The 21,606-nt window shown below is 39.6% G+C and overlaps 1 pseudogene; it reads right to left on the bottom strand.

Moving 5' to 3' along the window:
* Positions 1-15,618: 15,618 nt before the first annotated feature.
* Positions 15,619-16,106, bottom strand: LOC147435340 (uncharacterized; annotated as a pseudogene).
* Positions 16,107-21,606: the final 5,500 nt, after the last annotated feature.

Raw genomic sequence — 21,606 nt, 5'->3', positions numbered from 1 at the left:
TACTCTATTTTGTGAGTAATTTAAATAGGGGAAAATAGTAAATTGATTTCAAATGCTATGATATATTTATCAGGGGTTAATTAGGTGTTAAGAGACCCGTGATAATTAGGATAAGCTCAGATAATTAATCTAGTTAATTACTTTAGCAAAAAAACTCTGTTTTTAGACAAAGGAAAAAGTAGCAAATAGATTTAAATTGAATTGATCTATTTATCAGAGGTTTATTAGACCTTAGGGAACCCGTGGTAATTATGCTACCATTAGAAAATTAGTTTAACTATATATCCCAGTAAAATTACATTAATTTTTGGGAAAAATAAAAAGGAAAATATAGTAAATTAAACTGAAAACCTTTGATATCAATACCAGAGAAGGAATACACCTTGAGGAATCTATGATAAATATCCCAACCTTAGATAAATAGTTTAGGTACGTATCTTGATCAAAAGTAACAGATTTTTGTATAAAATGGACAAGAAAAAGTAGGAAATAAATTTATCTAATCGCCAAATAAATAACCGAGGTCCAAAATCCTTATGAAGAGTGGGAAAAAAATTACTTATAGCATAATTAAGTTATAGGAGGAATAACTTATCAAATCGACTATTAAAGATCCCTATTTATTCCAAACATCCTTATTTTTGGGTAAACAAGGAAAATGAAGGCTATTCAATTAAGCTTCTAATGGATTAATTCTTTTTATAAGGCTGTCGAAATGGCTCCCAAGAGAACCAGGGGAAACCCTCTAACTGAAGAAGAGGATGTTTGTAACAAGCGCAACAAAGCAACTAATGACCATGAAGCAGGGCCTAGCCATAGGCCAACAGAGGAGAGTCTATGGGCACCTGTCCCACAGCACATGGACGAGCAGTCCCAGGTGGATTTCTATTATGATCACTAATAGCTTTTAAAGTTCATTTTAAGTTAAGCATTGCATACGTAAGGTTAGAAAGGATAAAATTGGCTGTAAATAGAAGGTAAATTCCATGAAACCCACGAGCAATGATTGTAACTAGGAAAGAAATGATTGGGTTATGAATGATTGACCTAGGAAAGGAATGAATGATTGGGTTATGACTGATTGACATAGGAAAGGAATGTTTGACCATCCTTAAGACAGCTTGTCCCAAGACACCTCTGATTCCTTGGAAATATTTTACTCTAGGTAATGAGTAATGATGGCGATACCATCATGGAAGAGTCGGTTACCTCGGTACATGTGGAGTCTTTATCCCGTGTTTGTTTATGTTTATGGATAGTACTTTTAAGTTTATCCTAGAGGAACCGCCCGGTTGTATGGGCAACTGGTTTTGGCATATGGGCGCCCGGACTTTGGGTGAAGATTTTTTCCACCCCGGTTTTATAAATAAGGAATGGGTGCCGTTTTCACCCCTATATAGGTGGTCTTGAGACAAGTTAGTACTGGTCAATGATACTTTAGAATGACAGTACCTTGTCTTAAGTCTAAAGATGTTTGTTTTCTAAAAGAATGTCTTCAATACTGTTTTCAAGGGTTGTCTTAAGGAAATGCATTTTTGAAAGTTAAAAGGAATCATTGTTTTAATTGTGAAAAGAATGTGGTAGTAATTAAACAACATAGAAATCATGTGTGAGTGCGGGGTGGTAAGTGGGGATTGACTAAGGTTGTCAATCATGGACCGGTGGACCTGATTAGTTAGGTAACTATCCATTCCCGCGCACTAAAACGTTTAGAAACTTCTTCACTTGGACAAGGAATCCACCAACGGTTGTGCCCTCACATATGCTAGGGGAAAAAAAGCGTTGGCTAAGGAAACCTTAATCTAAAGGATGAAGATATAGGGCCGGAATTTTTTTTTTTTCTTATAGGGTCCCGTTTCCACTGCGAGACAGGACTAGGTCTCTTCTAGGGCTATAAACCTAAACCATTGCCAATGGTAAGGGTGAATTCCCTAGAATTTTCTTGTTTAAGGACTCTGACTTTAGTTGGCCTAGAGACCTATCAATGGTACCATCTCGTTTTTGGTGTCGACGGGATTGGGGACTTTACACATTAGAACATGAAACCATCAATTTACATATTTGATTCCAAGGAAATTTTGGCATTAAGACGGCATGCAAACGCACAAATCAAAAGCTCAAAATCATCAAATTGTCAACGGCTAAGCATACTGCACAAATGTCGAGTCCAATGGCACCATCCAATTGTTGATTATGCAACGTGTAGACCGATTTTGTCGTTGCTCCAAGCCCTAATCTTGCATTGCAAAATCAACAAATCATTAAGCAATTAACACAAACCGGCATTGTTAGAATGCAATCTAAGCCTCTAATTAGGCAAAGATCAAAGCATAAGCACAAAATGTTAGTCCAATCAGTAGAAAATTAGTGTGTAAGCTAGCAAAAATTAGAGAAATTAGCAAGGGGTTAGTGTGAAATTAGAGTGTACGAGCTCACGCGACCCGTCTCCGGTGGGTCTCGCTCGCTCTTACTGATTGGTCAATCCTATACACTTTCTCAAGCTCACTCATGCGAGTATTTGTGTACGTACCTAAGTGTGAATATGTGTGTGTGTATACGCATCTGTTGAAAATAACTCTTTCTTTTTTATCTCACCCTATTGGATAGCTTATGTGATTGCATTTGAAGAGACACCCTCGCTTTGCATCCACTGGAAAACGCCCAAAGCTCCTTGGCCTTGCCCAAGTAGGGCATATCTTGCAATGAGTGCATTTCAAGAGACGACATCTCAGACAGGAAGCTCCTTAAGCACTTTTTGTGCTTTATGACGTGCACCACATTTGGCATACATGTCAATCAGCATAGTGCCAAGCGTGATGTTTTCTTTCAAAAACTCCTTACTAACAATAGCATCGTGAATTTTTTTGCTCATATCAGCATCTTCTGTAACGCCATATGCTTAAGGTGCAAGTGTACGTAATTGAATTTGGAGAGATGCCCTATCGCTGCATCTGTTGAAAATAGCTTTCTCTCTTCGTGACATAACCCTGCTAGACATATCTTGCAATCAATGCACTCCTTGAGCCAACATTGCATCTGGGGAGACACCCTCGCCTCGCATCAACTAAAAACGGCCCAGAGCGTATGTGATTGCATTTGAAGAGACACCCTCGCTTCACATCCACTGAAAAATGCTCATAGCTCCTTGGCCCTGCCCAAGTTGGGCATATTCTACAATCAGTGCAATCCAAGAGATGGCATGTCGGATAGGAAGCTCATCAAGCACTTTTTGTGCTTTATGAAGTGCACCACATTTGACATACATGTCAACCAAGGCAATGCCAAGCATGATGTTTTCTTTTAACAACCTCTAACTAATAATATCATCCTGATTTTTTTTGCCCATATCAGTATCTTCTGTAATGTCACATGCCTTCAAGGTGCAAGTGTCTATGATTGCATTTGAAGAGATGCCCTCTCTCTGCATATGCTGAAAAGAGCTCTCTCTCTTTCTAACCCTAACCCTGTTGGACATATCCTACAATCAATTTACTGCATGAGACAACATTGCATCTTGAGAGACGCCTTGCTTTGCATTTGATTAAAACAACCCAGAATGTATGTAATTGCATTTGGAGAGACACCCTTCCTTCCCATCCATCGAAAACAACCTGCAACTACAAAAGATGGGAGATAGGGGACACTGCCGGCATGGCATTGCCGTCACAAAGAGATGGGAGAGAGGGAACGTTGATGGCATGTGAATGTGCAAAGCACATTGAGCCACCCCCAGTACATGGTGCACGCGAGACCTCTTTGCTGCTCCAAAACTCCTCAACAATATCTCTCACCCACTCTCCCATTGAGAAATCACCAGTTCCATCCCTCTCCACACACACACCGCCCTTGGTGCATCGCACATGCTAGACATAAGTGCCATTTGCATCATGGTACACCTCATCATACACTTGACCTCCCTTTTTGTGCCCCTTCATGTCCTTAGCTTCACCAGCTTCTTACACTCGGATGTAGGCGGCGCTCATGGACCCCAGATTCGCCTCCATCTCAGTCATGTTGCAGCCCTAAAATCACCTTGACCACAACCACTGCCTCGCTCTCTATCGATGTTAGCGAATACTACAAGGGTGACAATAGGCGGTGCTCCTCCTCTTATGCAACATTTTTTGCAGGGTTTATCATAAAAAGTCATACCGCGTTTTTTGGTTGTTGCTATCATTCCTTGCACATCTAGCCCATTTTCTATTGCGCCTTGGCAAGCTAGGCTCTCCAACACCCTTCTAGTCTTCCTTCTTCCCCTCCTCCATTAGTAGGCAAAGCTTTGTGAACGACGCTCAAGTTGTCGAGTACCTTGGGATCTCTCTCTCTCCCTCTCTCTCTCTCTCTCTCTAACATGCTTGCCCTAGCTCCTGATCTCCTCTCTGTGTCCCAAGGTCAGTCCGCTCCTCTTCGGTTTCCTCTTGACGAATATGGAAATCTCTCTCTCTCTCTCTCTCTCTCTCTCTCGCTCTCTGCATAATAATCAATATCTAATTCTCCTAAATGATTTTCTCATGTTAAACTGATCATTTAATATGGGGAAGTGCCAGGGGAGAAAAAGCTAGAATATTGGTTAAGATAGCATACCGGGGGCCATCGTAGGGATCCAAAGGGGGGGGCATCTGCAAAAGAGCAATGTGAAACAATGGGCTTAAAAGACCCTAAGGTTGAGCCCATTAAGACTTCCAAAATGCTAAGGTTCCAGAATTCAAAGGTTGTGCCCAAAGGCCAAACACTAGGGAAATTGGATGCTTAGTATGTGTCACAAAAAGTCTTTGTCAATCCCTACATAGGAGGGGGCGATCCTTGCAAGTAGGGGATGATAAAGAAACACACATGCACACACACAATCTCCCTTTACACAAAGGGAATGAGAAACACATGTCAGCTCCCTAGCCCAAATGCCCACAAGGTGTACCCAATTCCTATTGGATGGCCTTGGAGGTGGACCAATGAGAATTAGTCTTGAGTAAATCTAGTTTAATTAATTTAAATACACTTAATAAAAGAACCAATAAGAATTAATCTCTCTAGAAGACTATTGGACAGTCTCCCTAGGGGACCAATGAGCATTCAGCAGCCCAATGGCTTTCCTGATTCCTATTGGCCGGGAGGCAAAGGGGTCCAATGAGAGTTTAGTTGAATTAAATAATTACCTAAAGCTCTCACAAAAGGGGAAAGGGGGACACATGTCAGAAGGCTATCACTTATGCTGCTTAATTTCAATTGGCTAATCCTGGGGAGGTCTAATAGGACTGTAGCAAGAGCAAATAGCAAGAGGGGTCAACCAAGAGAGAGACGGGGCTGATTTTTGCAAGGCATTATCACACACACACACTCACAATCTCATGTGTAAAGTAAAGAGGACTCTCTCTCCTTCTCAAGCTTTAATGGAAAGCTTATCACCTACTCCAAGCTTGTGAGAAGGAAGGCCTACACTAACAACTCTTGGCTTTGTGATGCAAATCCAACCAAGAGCCAAGCTTCAATGCATGCTCATCTCCTCTACCATGCTAATTACTAAGCTAAGCTATGCTAATATGAGTGATTATGTGAGGAGATGTACATCTTTCTCGTAAGAATACTCCTTCTTCCTCTCAATCTACTCTCATACCCCGCTAGCTCTCACCATCTTCGAAGGTGTGTGAGGTCTTGGGTCTGAGACCGTGAGGGAATTGATGTTGTGTTTGATAAGTGTTTTGCATAGTGCATGAATTTTCCATCTTCATTGCACTATCTAGTATTGAAGGAACACAAGATATTGTATTGTAAAATGTCTCTCTTGATGGGAGAAACCATAATACAAAGCCTTTTGGAGGGGGGACCGGCTCCATGCAAATCCGGTCCTCAACTGCTGTCAATTGCTTAATTTCTCTTTTGAAGTATTGTTCATGCTATCTAACTAGGTGTTATTCTTTTTTATTGCTCTCTCCACCCAAGCACTCTTGTTAATCTCATTAGGAATCTATTCTAATGAAATGCTCACTATGTTCATGCTATTTTTTGCTACACACAAGTTACTAGGCCATTTAATGTTACATTGGTATCACAGCACAAGGTTTCTCTTTTCTTGCTCAAGAAGGGAGGTCCTTAAGCTAGCTATAAATGGTTGGTACTATTAATTGCATGGGAGTAAGTAGAATAGGGATTTTTCAGCCTTGCAGTGCACCTACCTTTCTGCAGTTAACGGGGCATCACCGTCGAGAGCTACGGTCTTAATAGTAGAGTCCTACGGGGCTTGCCTATGGCTTAACCACTATTGAGCTATTAGAAGCTTGAACAACCCTCTCTTCTATTCCTTGCAATTAATGGTATTCGAGCCACGGGTAAAGTAGCTTGAGTGCTTTTTCTAAAGGGGTAAAGAGGAGTAGCAACTAGGGCTTGAAGTGCCAAAGTACACCTAAAAGTTGTTAGAATGGCTGACAATAGAAAATAGAGTGAAATTAGTGTTGATAACTTTAATTTTTCTAATGAGCAAGCTACTAATGATGCCCCAATGGTTGTTAACTATCTTGTTTCTAGGCTTCAACAATCCATCTCTCCAAAGTGAAGTGCAACGGCAGCTTCATGCTCATGGGATTCTCCAAGCTCCCCACCATAATGAGAGAACACCTAGGAAGCCTCCTTGCGAGACTTCCAAAAGAGGTCTCTCTCCGATTTGGGAAGAAGAAGAGGATCCCTATGAAGGGCTCAAAAATTTTCTCCTTGATGACGCATCTCCTTCTCAAAGGAGAACTCAAGAGCCTCCACCGAAGGAACGAGAAAGAAGTGAGTCTCCCGCCACCTCGACGGAGATGGCTCCACGAAGATGGCGGGCTAAATGCTCTCCATCACCTCCAAAACGGAGAAGACCATCGCATACTTCTCCACACCATACTTCAAAGAGGGATGACAAAAATCAAGAGAAGAAAAAGGCAAGAAAGAGGACACCCTCTTCTCCATCTTCTTCATCCTCTTCCTCTTATGAAAGTGTTGGTGAAGACAAAGAAGATCAAGGAAAAAAAAAGGCGAGAAAGAGGTCACCCTCTTCTCCATCTTCCTCAAATTCTTCATCTTCTGAAGAAAGTGATGGTGCAACCTTTGAACCATCAAAAAGAAGAGGCCATAGGAAATCCTATGCCGCGTGGAAGAGGTCGTCCAAGCTCAAGAAATTCAAAGAGGGAGGGAAGAGCATCTCTTTCCTTACCTATGATGGCACTTTTGTTGCTACGGACAAAGTCTTGGCCTTTATCCAACAATTCGATGCGGCGTTCGGAGATGAGGGCTTCACGGAGTCCTCTAAGCTATGCCATGTAGCTATGCACTTTCAAAAGTCCGCCAGACAATGGTGGTCTAGCCTATGGGCCAACAGTGAAGCTCCACGAACATGGAAAGCTTTAAGAGCTTCCATTATGAAGCAGTTTTTGGCCACTGATGCCAAAGATAAAGTACTCACCGAATGGCGAAGCTTGAAGCTCTCTCCCTATGAATCCATCCACAAATGTGTATACAAGTTTTGGGACCTACAACTCAAAGCCACTGTCTTCAAAATTTTGGATTTTGGAGAGCAAAAGCAGCAATTTTGTGCGGGCTTAACCGAAGAAATGGCGGAGTATGTCAACTCCCAAAGTCCACGCACCATATCGGCGGTAATACATCATACTATGGTGGCCTATCAAATCAATTTCCAAATAGGGGCTAAGAGAAATTCTAAGCCCCCTGAAAACAAGGGTTCCAATGAGCCTAAGGGGAAGTACAATGTCCAAAAGTCTCCTAAGGGAAATTCCAACAAAGCTAAGGAGAAGGGAGTTTACAAAGGCAAAAATAAACTCTCTCCCGAAGAGCTTGAGCGTTATCGCAAGGATAACCGGTGTTTCAAGTGCAGCGAACAAGGGCATACGTATCGTGCTTGTCCCCAAAAGATCAACCACCATGATCCTCCTAGAGCTACCTTGGTCGAAATCCAAGAGGAGAAAACTCACCACAAAGGATCTCCTCTATGCCATGCTTGGGGAAAGGTAAGAGAACATGATGCTTTTATTCTCTTTGACCCTGGTTCTATTCATAATTTTATAGAGTTGGCCACCAAGTTATGCATACAAACCTATGAGATGGGAGATGTCCTACTTGCAGACGGTACTTTCAAGGGGCAAGAAGCTTCAGTCACTCCCTTAATCGGGAAATTGAGGCTCCATGTCCAAAGCTATGTGGACAAAGAGGACTTCTTTATCTCTCCTCTCAAGCATGAGGATGTAATCCTAGGGGCACCATGGTTTGATCGCATGGCTGTCAATGTTAAATTCCCTGAAAGGAGAATCTCCTTTAAGTTCAGAGAAAAAGATATGTATATAGATGCTAAGGAAATGGGTAACACTATACCCATTTTTCATACACAAGCTTTGAACAAGTCAATAGAGAGCTCTATTTCCGAGTACATGATTTTTGTTAAAGATTCTCAAAATGAACCTAATGTTTTAGCAAAAGAAAATATACACAATCAAAAGGAATTAGAGTTATCCAATGTTCTCAAGGGGTTTCAAGATGTCTTTATTGACGACATCCCTTGTGAGCTACCTCCTAAACGAGGCAATGACGACCATGCAATTGAACTTCTTCCAGGGCTTGACCAATGCACCAACCACATTCAACCGCTTGATGGAGAAGCTATTCAGGCCTCACCGAACCTTTACTGGAGTGTTCTTTGATGATATTATTATCTACTCGAATTCATTAGACGAACACAAGAGACACCTCCATGTAATATTTCAAGTTCTAAGAGAGAATAAATTTATGTTAATCGAAAGAAAAGTGAATTTTTCTTACAATAGATTCAGTATTTAGGTCACATTATCTCTCAAGATGGGATCCAAATGGATCCATCAAAGTTAGATGTAATAAAAGGATGGCCTAAAACAAGGAATCTTCATGAGTTAAGAAGCTTTATAGGTATGTGTGCATACTATAGATGCTTCATAGAAAAGTTCTCACTAATAGCAGGACCATTACATGACCTAACAAAGAAAAATGTTAGGTACACATGGTTTGCCAAGGAGAACAATGCTTTCGAAAATCTTAAAGAAAAGCTTATCTCTCAACCTGTGCTTACATTACCGGATCTCTCAAAACCATTTGAGGTCCAATGTGATGCTTGTGGTGATTTCCTTGGAGTTGTTTTGCTTCAAGAAGGGCACGCCATAGGCTATGAAATTCGAAGGCTCGACCCTGTCAAGCAAGCTTTAGGCATATATGAAAAGGAACTCCTCGCAGTTCTACATGCCTTAGACTCATGAAAGCACTATTTATTGGGAACTCCTTTCATTCTGCAAACGGATCACCAAAGTCTTAAGTACTTCGACGCAGACCAAGCTCTACGACAAACAAATGAGGTGGGAAAATTTTCTTTCGCAATTTCATTCTCATATTGCTCACATTGTTGGCAAGCATAATCAAGTAGCCGATGCACTCTCAAGACGGTCGAGAGTGAATGCGGATTCCGTAGCAACTCACAATGATCTATCTTCTATGATAGATGAGTATGCTATTGATCCCAATTTTAGAGATGTGATTTCAGCCCTTGCACTAGGGAAGAAAGACGAACCATTTACTTTACAAGATGGTTATCTTCTCTATGGCAATAGACTATGCGTTACTAGCTCACTATGTGAGAAAGTAATGTATGAATCTCATGCTCCTCCTTATGCAGGGCATAGAGGGATTCAGTCTACCCTAAAGGGGATTGAAACATATTTCTATTGGCCTACCATGAAAGCAAACATACAAGCGTATGTTTCTAAATGTGTGGTATGCCAAAAGACGAAGTTTGATAGAGGGAAGTAACTTGGATTGCTTCAACCTTTGCCAATACCTAATTCACCATGGGAGAGCATATCCATGGATTTTATCTTTGGATTGCCTAAGTCTATCCATGGGAATATGGGAATATGGACGATAGTAGACAGGTTCAATAAACAAGCTCATTTTATACCTATCAAAAAGACCATCAAAGCCCATCAAATGGCAACCCTCTTTATTTCACAAATCTTCAAGTACCATGGCTTGCCAATGTCCATAGTGTTGGATAGAGATCCTAGAATGACCAGTAATTTCTGGAAGGGTCTCTTTGAGAATTTAGGAACAAGGCTAAACTTCTCTTTGGCCTATCACCCGCAAACGGATGGCCAAAGTGAAATAGCTAACCTAGCAATTCTCAATCTACTAAAAGTCTATGTAACGAAAGTAGATGAAAGATCCCAATGGGAGAAGTACTTACCCTTAGTGGAGTATGCTTACAATAACACTGTACATACTTCCACACGAAAAGCACCTTTTGAGGTAATTGAGGGAAGATCAAAAAGTACCTTGCTACTTAAGGTACACGGGGAGATCTTCGTTGCAGATGAGTATAGCCGAGACCTACAAGAATATTTCCAAAAGATTAAGGATGCTATCTCTATCTCACAGCAAAGGCAAAAGGCTGTTGTTGACAAGCACAGAAGAGCCCAAGCCTTTAAAGAAAATAATTGGGTCTTACTCAAATTCCCAAGGCTCGATTAAGGCACACGACGGGCAAGAATCCTACGGGACACCAAAAGTACTATGCTAAGTTAGCAAAAAGGTACTGTGGTCCCTTCCAGATTCTTAGGCCAATTAATGAGATGGCCTATCAACTCAAGTTACCCAACCATTGGCTCATACACAATGCTTTCCATGTGAGCCTACTAAATCCTTACAAAGGAGAGCCACCTCAAGAACCAACTATTGAAGACCCACCGGAGATCAAGGACCAAGAAGAGGTGCTGCAGCCCGAGTCCATTCTTCGACATGAAGACAAGGTACTAAGAGGTGGTAAGACTATCCGACAATATATTATTAAGTTTAAGAATTATCCTTTTGAAGATGCTTCCCTAGAGTAAGCAAATGTACAAATTTTTAAAATGAACAAAGTTTTTGTCTTATAAGACTCTCTTTTTCTTTATTGTGCACAAAAATGAAGTAGTATGCATGCTTAGATCAAGTTTGCGGAGACGACGTCTCCCGAACACCAAGTAGAGCTTGTCACTCTACTATGGAAGATGATAGGACTAATGTGCATACATGCTTGCAGCAGCCTCATGCTCTCAAGCGCCAAATGGACTAGTCATCCATTGTGGAACGATGTCATAGGGTGACATAGGGATCCTCTACCCACTAGGAAAAGGACTAATGAATATGCTTTATCTTCTCTACCCCATAGTTGAGGACGACTATGATTTCAAGAGAGAGGTAATGTCATAATAATCAATATCTAATTCTCCCAAATGATTTTCTCATGTTAAACTGATCATTTAATATGGAGATGTGTCAGGGGAGAAAAAGCTAGAATATTGGTTAAGATAGCAGACCGGGGGCCACGGTAGGGATCCAAAGGGGGGGCATCTGCAAAAGAGAAATGTGCAACAATGGGCTTAAAAGACCATAAGGTTCACTAAGACTTCCAAAATGCTAAGGTTCCAGAATTCAAAGGTTGTGCCCAAAGGCCAAACACTAGGGAAATTGGATGCTTAGTGTGTGTCACAAAAAGTCTTTGTCAATCCCTACATAGGAGGGGGCGAGCCTTGCAAGTAGGGGATGAGAGAGAAACACACACACACAAGCTCCCTTTACACAAAGGGAATGAGGGACACATGTCAGCTCCCTAGCCCAGATGCCCACAAGGTGTACCCAATTCCTATTGGATGGCCTTGGAGGTGGACCAATGAGAATTAGGCTAGAGTAAATCTAGTTTAATTAATTTAAACACACTTAATAAAAGAACCAATAAGAATTAATCTCTCTAGAAGACTATTGGACAGTCTCCCAAGGGGACCAATGAGCATTCAGCAGCTCAATGGCTTGCCTGATTCCTATTGGTCGGGAGGCAAAGGGGTCCAATGAGAGTTTAGTTGAATTAAATAATTACCTAAAGCCCTCACAAAAGAGGAAAGGGGGACACATGTCAAAAGGCTATCACTTATGCTACTTAATTCCCATTGGCTATGGTAGTATGATGCCTTCAGTATTGCCTGCTAGCTTTTGGGTACTAATTTGGGACCACTTGTATTGTTGATGGTTGGAAACAAGCTGAGTTTGATATGATGGAGGAAACATGGAAGGAAGCACAAGGACACATCCTCTTTGTGAAGCAGATGATTGATGATGTTAGGCTTGGGAAGAGATTCATGTTATATCCTATGCCCCAGGTTGTTGATTTGGTGGGTATGATCCACATGTTTGGCTTGCGTGTTGCATGTGATGAGCTATTGGAGTTTGCAGGGGTTGTTGAAACCTTTATGCTAGAAACCAATTTCAAAGTAGTGATTGTGTCTTAGTTATAGCTCCATGAAAATGGAATATGTCTTTAGAATGCTTCCATTGCACCCATATTGTATCCATGCCCCTTGTTGGACCAATCGTTGGAAGTTTTTAATGACATGTTTCTTAATTTTTTCATTTCGCACTTGCAAATTATTTCATAAAGTAACCTATACATATATGTAATATGTTTCTACTTTGTCTTGTCATAGATATTCAAGAAGCGGAAAAAAGAGAAGCTTGAACAAGAAGCACTCTCTCTTCAGGGCATGTGGATGAGGGAACAAATATAGTTGATCACTGCACAACTTTAAAACTAATTCATATGTTCCATTGAATGTGATCAATGCAGTTGAACACATCCATTGGAACACATTCAAGGCATGCAAATGAGGGCACAAATATAGTTGATCATGAAAAAACACCTAGTACTGCTTCATATGTTCCAATGGATGTTGTTCAATGCAGTTGATGTGCATGATGTTATGCATGATGGTGTGGACACAAATGTTGAGCCTACTAAATTTGAAAAGGGTACATTATCTATCCCTACTATAGTTGAATCTGACACATGTGCCATTGTTGATCCTCTTGGAGTTCATGTTTGCAAAGATGGCATTGTGAATGCTATAGAAGTGGATGCTAACACAAACTCTAGTGCTGATGGTAATGTAATTGATGCTAGCACAGATGACATTATTGATGCAACTGATGCCATTGAGGTTGTGGCATAGTTTCCACTATTGGGGACACAAAAGATATGGGTGAGGAGGCTTTCACTAATAGAGGAGCTGGAATAGGTGAGTTAATACTTAGTAATTGGTGTCGTGGTCCAAGCCAAGGCAATATGTCAAAGCAATGTTTTTGGCCTTGCAGTTGATGTGAAGTCTATCCATGCTGTGTGCACACAGATGTTGAGCCTGATAAACTTGAGAAGGATATATTATCTACCTCTACTACAGTTGCTTCTATCACAAACTCCATTGTTGATCCTATGGTAGTTTATGCAAAAACAAATGGCATTGCAAATGCTATGGAAGTTGATGCTAGCATAGATGTTGTTGTTGATGGTAATGTAAATGATGCTAGCATAGATGCCATTATTGATGTGTTTGATCCATTGTTGATGCAGCTGAGGCTGTGGGTATAGATTCCACTATTGGGGATACGAGAGGTATGGTTGAGGAGGTCCTCATTTAAATATAAGATCTCGAATAGGTGAGATAGTGGGTACAAGTGATGTTGCCACCCATGACAAGACCGAATGTCCAAGTAATGTTCTTGGCCTTGCAGATAGAAATGATCCTTGTGGAGTACCTAGGATAATGTAACTATGGTTGCGGTGTGGGTATGTGGGCTCTAAACATGTTTGAGAGGAAAGAGAGGACATAGCCACTTCTGGTAATGCCAGTATAGGTAATTCCATTACCTATTGTGTCTCGTGAGGATGATGAGAGAAGGAAAAGATTATCCATTATATTTTATGTGAATGGCCTACTCATAAAGAGGTACAAAGTATCCTAGTACAGAGGGAGAGCAAGAAAATGTGTGTCTGATGTGACAAGATTGAATTGTCTTGTAATCACCACTGAAAGGGTTCAAGAAATATGAGGTATGAATATGTTGTTAGGACCAATGCATTGGCCTTTTGCATGCATTGTGCCAAAGAGAAAAATCAGTGCTTTGGATTAGCATGATCAAGGATAATCTAGAGGCTGCTTTGAGAACTTGTTTCCCCAGCACCTGAACAAACAACTTTTCTTATACATCATCGGTCAAGAAAGGAGTAAAACAATGAAATTTAGTCTAGATGAAGTTCTTGGGGTTCCTTCAACTAGTGATATCAGGAAGGATTTTTGAAGTGTTTGGGGGACTTATGGAGTCTCTATACTAAGTTCAATAGCAATACTACACTATTGGTGGATGACACACTCTATAAGTGTTTGCTCCACCCATGAAGCACCTAGATTTTTCCTCCTTAATTTGATCCAGTAGATGTTAGTCAATCCCGAAATTACCTAAGTTTCACGTTGTTTCCTTGGTTACTCAGGTGGGAAAATTCACCCAGCCCTAGTGCTGAATCAACTTGAAAATCCTTCTAACAGACTGTCTGCTCATGTCATACATTATTATAAAAGTCAGCAACAACTAACAGGAAGCAAAGCTTGATTGTGATTGGGGAATTTACCAGCAAATACAATATAGAAATATTTTGTCTAAATTTTGGTACAACCTTTGTAGTCTGCTAATTTACGCAAAAAAACTAAAGATTTTTTTAAACTTTTGGAATGATGGAATGTTATTTTGGTCTCTTACAGCAGGATTTGTAAAGTAGTTGTAGGTTGAGTTTTTTTTTTTGTGTCTGATAATAGATATTTGTATTTTATTTAGTATGTACATAAGATATCTATTGATTTCTACTTATTGTGCCATATGTCACATATTACATAACGTGACAATGTTATGTGCTATATAGCACAAAACACATAATACACTTGTACAATGTGCCTGTGTGTAGCACATGCATGTGTACTTGGGGGGGGGGGGGGGGGGGGGAGGGAGAGAGAGAGAGAGAGAGAGAGAGAGAGAGAGAGAGAGAGAGAGAGAGAGAGAGAGAGAGAGAGAGAGAGAGAGAGAGAGAGAGAGAGAGAGAGAGAGAGAAGTGATCTCAGAACTTCAAACAAACACCTTAAGCTATATGATATATAGCACAATGCACCCAACACAGAGTACACATGCTACACATTATACACAAAGTATTTGAATTGTAGAATTGCACTATGTATTTACAATGTACATAGTGTAGTATAGATATTTCACTCACTCAGCTAGAATTATGGTATGTTATGTAGATATATTACAAGCTCAGAGAAATATCTCAGACTCATTGAATATTTCCAAGTGAGACAACGATTGGATACAAAAGTTTAGATAAAATGACTTGTTTCTAGTTTTGCTTGAGAACACATTGGTTGTCTAAGGATACATTATATGTCCGAGGCGTCCACTACTAGAAAATATGTAAGATAGCACATGCAAACAAAATAAGGGATTTATACTTAGGTACATTTACAAAAAAAGTACTTACATAAAGGGGTTTTTAATTAAGAAAGTGAAATTTTTCATTCATAAGGGCTAGTTTTTTACAAAAATGCATACATAAGGGGTACATATAATACTTGAAAATATACACGTGAGGTATTATTTAAATAACTCTTGTTCACATCTGCTATATAAAATTTTTACATAGTGGACTCCCAAGGATTATATGGTTCATGCTATATGAATCATATATAGCCTATCATATCGATATCATAATACCTCATAGGGCATTGCATTGTAAATGGTTTCATGTAGTTTTGGAGAGAAATAATATGCCTTTGATGTAGCATCTACCAAAGGCATGTCGAACTTGATTGGATGAACAAGGTGAGAGTATAGGTTAGTAACTTCCTTATTGTCAAGAAGAGTGTAGTGATTTGGGTGCCCCTCTTTCTGCTGATAATAACACCCTGTGACAACATAATTGTTTTTTCCACATTTGTTTTTCTACTTATCTCTTATAATTCTTTTTGTTAGCCACTTTCTCTTTGTACATCTCAATAGAAAGAACTCTACACCTTCTGCATTGACTGCAAAGTTATCACCTTCAATGAGATATCTTGGGATCCTTCAAACATTGCATCATCATCTTATGGTACCTCAGTCTCGATTGGTAGCTCAGAGAGTGGTTACAATTCCTTATGTGTCTAATTTCCCACAAATGATTTGATGCAACAAGTCCTCCAATGGCCCTCCATGCAAGCATCACAAAAACAACAAAGCCACATGATCCTTACTTGAGTAGGATCATGGAGAGAAAACCTTGAAATGCAGTGGAGTGATTGAGATCTTGTTATCATGTCACAACGCCATAGATTGGAGCTACCCACATCCTCCTTCTTTCCCTAGCAAAAATATCATGTTTATAGGAGGACCTTCTTTAGTGGATTGTGCATAAGAGCTAGCTGCAGCATTGAACATTGTTCTCGTCAAAAAATGCAACCATGTTTGCAACTTGACTAAGAAAAATCCATCACTCTTAAGTTTTTCATGTGTACGGGCTCTCTTTAACATAGAGCCAGTGCCATCATGATCCCCTTTGCCATGGCTAGAACAAAAATATATCCATGTCATCTCTATACTTGTTAGTTGGTAATATCTAACATCAAAGTAAAATGGCCTTGTAGCCTTGAATTGTGAAGTTTCACCATCTGACCACACCCAGTGCTTCTTGAAATTCAGTGCCTGATCTTTAAGCCATTGATCACAAATAAGAAAATAATGCTCCACAAATAGTGTAACGTGTTTCTTATCGTTAGAGATGTAGAAACGCATATGCTTGATAATATTATCATCTTCATTGCTACGCATGTAGGTTATGTAAACCAATATGGTGCAATATGTCAATGCATAGATTGTATTTCATTTTTCTCTTTGGTATATGAAGGAAGTACCTTCAAACATTCTCTGTACCAATGTGCCTACCATCTATAAGTGAAATTGTGTTTGATGAAGATTTTCATGTGGCCTTTTATCCTCTCTGTCAGCTCTCTTAAGGGCACCTTCTTGAGTGAAACCACATTTCTCTCACTTAGACCATGCTTTGTTTGAACTTCAATGTCCTTGAAGACGTACAGTGGGACTGTCTTTGTCATCTCCTCGTGTTCTCTTGGACAAAGTTGGATCTTTTTCACACCATAGCTTTTGCATTGTCCTATCAAGCAAGTGTGCCTATGAAACATATCCCCTCATCCTTTGTACATACGCATGATTCCCACAACTTTATGGTCCCTAAAAATGAGTGCTCAATAGCAAGACATTCTGCATTAGCACCATCTGATTTGCAAACATTGCATTCACATGTACATGACTTCCCCTGAAAACCAAAATCATTTGAGCGCATAATACTTAATGCAACTTTGAAATACATCATCCGTATATTACCTAAGCACAACAACAAGTATTTTGATCTTTCAACTTTTGCATGAACCAAGGGCTTCAACTTCTCAAAGGACATTTGCCCAGCTCTCACATGTAGGTGACTATCTTAAAACTTCAAGAAATACTCTGTCTACTTCAAAAGAAGAATATGAATTAGAATTACATTTTGCTATACATCACATATTATAGCATAGCTAGAGATGCATTTTTATACTTACATATAGTTCTACTACGTAACATAGATATGAATGCTCACACAAAAACATTGCAACATGATACTCAACAATTTGATATGCCACACATTTCAAGAGAGGAAGTTCATCGTACTTCAATGGATGAGAAAGATCCGGATCACTATGGAAAGTTACTTTTACACATGTGTCACTAGCACGGGTATGCTCATTGCCAATGGTGTATCTTTGTGGAGTGGAACCAATGGATTTACATGTAGAAAACATATGCATCACATAAAGAGTTTTATGTTTGGCCAATGGACCCCAGTATCAAACCATGAGATCTTATGTATTGACCTTGCATTTAGAGAAGCAACTAAGCATGGTAATCTCGGCCAAAGAGAAGAGAAGTTATTACTATGTATGGATTTCAAACGGGCACCATGTACATTGAAATGGTTGAGCAAAAGATATGAATGACAAAGCTTCAATATGACACACCACTGGAAACTAAATGGGAAGCTTTCAAGAAAGTTATGCCATACGATGATTGTCGAAGGTAGATAGTCGATGGCAAGGACATGAGGATACCGAAGATCAATGAGATGCAAGGAGGTCAATTGTCAAAAAACCAAATTAATGTCATAAGCCAAGAAGTGTCAACAATCAAATCTGATGTCAAAAACACCGGTTGAAAATTCCTTCTACTACGCTGTTCAAACGTAGATTTTGAGGACAAAAATAGCTTTAAAAGTGGGTAAAATCTTAAAATGGATATTGAAAATACTCCTAGTGCACTGAGGAAATTGCAACAACGAGAAAAATCAAAATCCAATCTGAAACTATGCACACACGACACGCATGAGAATTTCAGCTCTCTCTCTCTCTCTCTCTCTCTCTCTCTCTCTCTCTCTCTCTCTCTCTCTCTCTCTCTCTCTCTCTCTCTCTCTCCTGTTATGAGCTCTCCATGAGCCCTCTACCTCGAGCTTTGATACCACATATGTGAGTGCATAGAGAGCATGCATGCAATGAGTGCAAGAAGGAGAAGACACAACATGTGGGTGGAGTGCAAGATGAGAAGAAACCCCATCCACTCCTTATTGTTGTATTAAAACCAATAAGTGAATTATGTTAGTGATGGATTGGTGGGTGTCCAATCTAGTTGGCTTGAAAGACCATCAATAGGTCATGTGTACAAGCTCGTGGAGGTGCTCACAAAAAGGCTCTCTACTCTCTCTCTCTCACACGCAAAGCAACTATGCAAATGAGCTTGGAAATGGTCCTATTAGCTATACATACCTTGGAATGCCTCCAAATATCAACTTACTCATTAGACTTGTTAGCTCATGTAATATAATCCTAGATTAAAAAAATTTGAATTTTGACACACATATGCCCTTTTGCTTTTTGTAGCTCCAGATTGAGTCCTTGACAAATTATGCCATCCATTGATGATGTTCTAGGAATTGATCCAAACTTCTTTCATCCATTTTGTTGGGTTTAAAGATTTGACATTTAAAATTAGAATTTGATTTCAATGTTCTTGCTTATTCATTTTTTTAGTTGGGAATTTTATTGAAAATTAGAAATTATTGAAAACCACAAAAATATTAAACTTGGCTCAAAAATTCTGTAAAAAATTACTCATTCACATTTGGCTAGTTTTTTTATGAGTTTCCTCAATTTTTGAGTTTTATGGCCATTTTTAACAAGAACTAACTTTATTATAAAGAAAAACACACATATTTACATATATACACTTGATTAAGGGTTCATATTCAACTTTTGTCCTAAACTCTTATATGGGTATTTATATTGGTTTTGAAAGTAATGATTTTTTGAAATCAACACCTTTAAAAAAACCCCATAATTAGCATATTATTAAACTACTATGTTTGCATGTACTTTGCCTCCTCCCCTCCTAGATGAAGTCCTCCTAGATGATGGATGGTCTCTAGGGTTGTGTCATACATAGGTAGAAAAAATGTGTCTATGCATAGCCATGGTGGGCTCTACCAATGCAATTGAGTTCAATGATTTCAAGAGATAGAGAAGGAGAGAGCTTGAGCTCTTGCAAGTACACACACACACACATACACACACACAAAGATGGAGGCAAAAAGACTGTACTTCTTCTTCTTCTTCACAAACTCAAGAACGTGTAACCTTTCTGCTCAAGGGAATAGCAAAGGAACATGCATTTTTCTGCTTTTGAATCAAGCTTACTTCTAAGCTCATCTGGCACATGCACATAAGAAATACATCCGAACACTTTAAAATCTGATACATCCGGTTTTTCACCATTGAATTGTTCTTCAAATTTCATATCATGTACTGCAGTAGTAGGGATCCTATTGATAACATAGACACATGTAGCAACAGCCTCACCCCAATAACAATGAGGCATGTTTTTCTCATTCATCAGAGCTCTAGCCACTTCTGCAATGTGCATGTTCTTTCACTCAAGCAACACCATTTTGTTCCAGAGTATAACTGCATGAAAATTGCCTCTAAATTGCATGTTTATTTAAAAAACCATTGATTTCATTGTGGAGGAGTATTCTCCCCCTCCATCTGACCTTAGGCACTTTACGTGTTTCCCAATCTTTTTTTCAACCATAACTTTGAAATTTTGAAAATGCATAAACACCTCACTTCTGCTTCATGAAGTAGACCCATACCTTCCTCGTATGGTCATCAATGAAACTCAAATAGTATCTACATCCACCCATGGATGCAGTCTTTACCAGACCTCATACATCTGTATGCACTAAATCCAATGCATTCCTACTTACATGGTTACATGGTTATCATGAGGAAAGGATGCTTTTGCCTGCTTCCAAATAGACAAGCTTCACATAATTTCTGAATTTCAGCAACTCTAAATGTAGGTAAACTTGTAGGCATCACTTTCAGCCTCTGAAAATTTACATGACCAATACATTTCTGCAAATCTATATATCTGTAACAACACCTGCACCTTGTGCAAACATGGCACCATTCACCTCGAGCACATTTACATCCAAAGTAAACATTCTGTTCACTTTCTTTCCTTGCACAATTAGTCTTCCATTCTTCTTATGCTCTTTATAAAAGGGACCATTGCAGTTAAACCTAACTTACAAACCTTGCTCAACCATTTGTCCAATAGAAAACAAGTTCTTTGTAATGTTGGGTACATGTAGTACATCAGCCAGGTACTTCACTTTACCATTTTTCATAGAGAATGGCACACTTCCTATATGGATAATGGGATGTGTAGTATCATCCCCAGTTTCTATATAACCAGGATTTTGTAAAGTTTGCATTTCCTTAACCATTCACCATGACTGGTCATGTGATTTGATGCACTGAAATCCACATACCAGACATTATCACTAGATTTTTCCACATTTACAGACATAATATCCATCATGTGTTGCACCACAAATAGTCTCCTGGGCTCATCTGCATTTCTACTAGTGGTCGTAGAATTGTTTTGCTACCTCTTATTTGGACAGTCCCGTTCAAAGTGACCATGTATTCCACAACCCCAACATAATACATTTTTGTGTTGACCAACATTATTGCGTTGTGCATTTCCACAACCTCTTGGACTCCCCATGCGGCCTTGAATGTTTTCTTGACCACCACCTATGTTCTGACCCTGATTGTTGTTTTGCTATTGTGCTTGGTGGTTGCCTCTTCCTTGGTCTAGTCCATGACCTGTACAACGTCCACTTCCTCTTCCTCTATTGTTGAAAAGGACATGTTCAAAATTGTTTCCACCCTGCATAGAGGAGTCTTCCTCAAGTTTCTTCTCTTCCACAATCAATAAGGACCAAATTTGTAAATGAGGGAATGTTCTCTTGAAGATGGATGACAGTTTGAAATTGTTTGTACTCATGACCCAAACCTTGCAGACAGACTTCTACTTTATCATCATCATCAATTGTAAAACCAATCGATGGAGAATCAATGCAAGTGACTCACATATGTTCTTTATCTTTAGCAAATAGTCATTGATGGACATGTTTTTCTTCTACACAGTATTCAACTCGGTCTTTAATTGCAGCTTCTTTGCCTTGTGTTGGTGACATCCAATGACAACAAAGTATCCCAAGCCTCCTTAGGAGATTGAGCATCCTATATATGCCCAATCATA

The sequence above is a fragment of the Adiantum capillus-veneris genome, chromosome 18 (genome assembly GCF_014529385.1).
Source record: "Adiantum capillus-veneris isolate H3 chromosome 18, ASM1452938v2, whole genome shotgun sequence".
In the NCBI taxonomy this organism is placed as follows: domain Eukaryota; kingdom Viridiplantae; phylum Streptophyta; class Polypodiopsida; order Polypodiales; family Pteridaceae; genus Adiantum; species Adiantum capillus-veneris.
The sequence above is the reverse complement of the archived record's forward strand: the minus strand, read 5'-3'. Positions and strand labels throughout refer to the sequence as shown.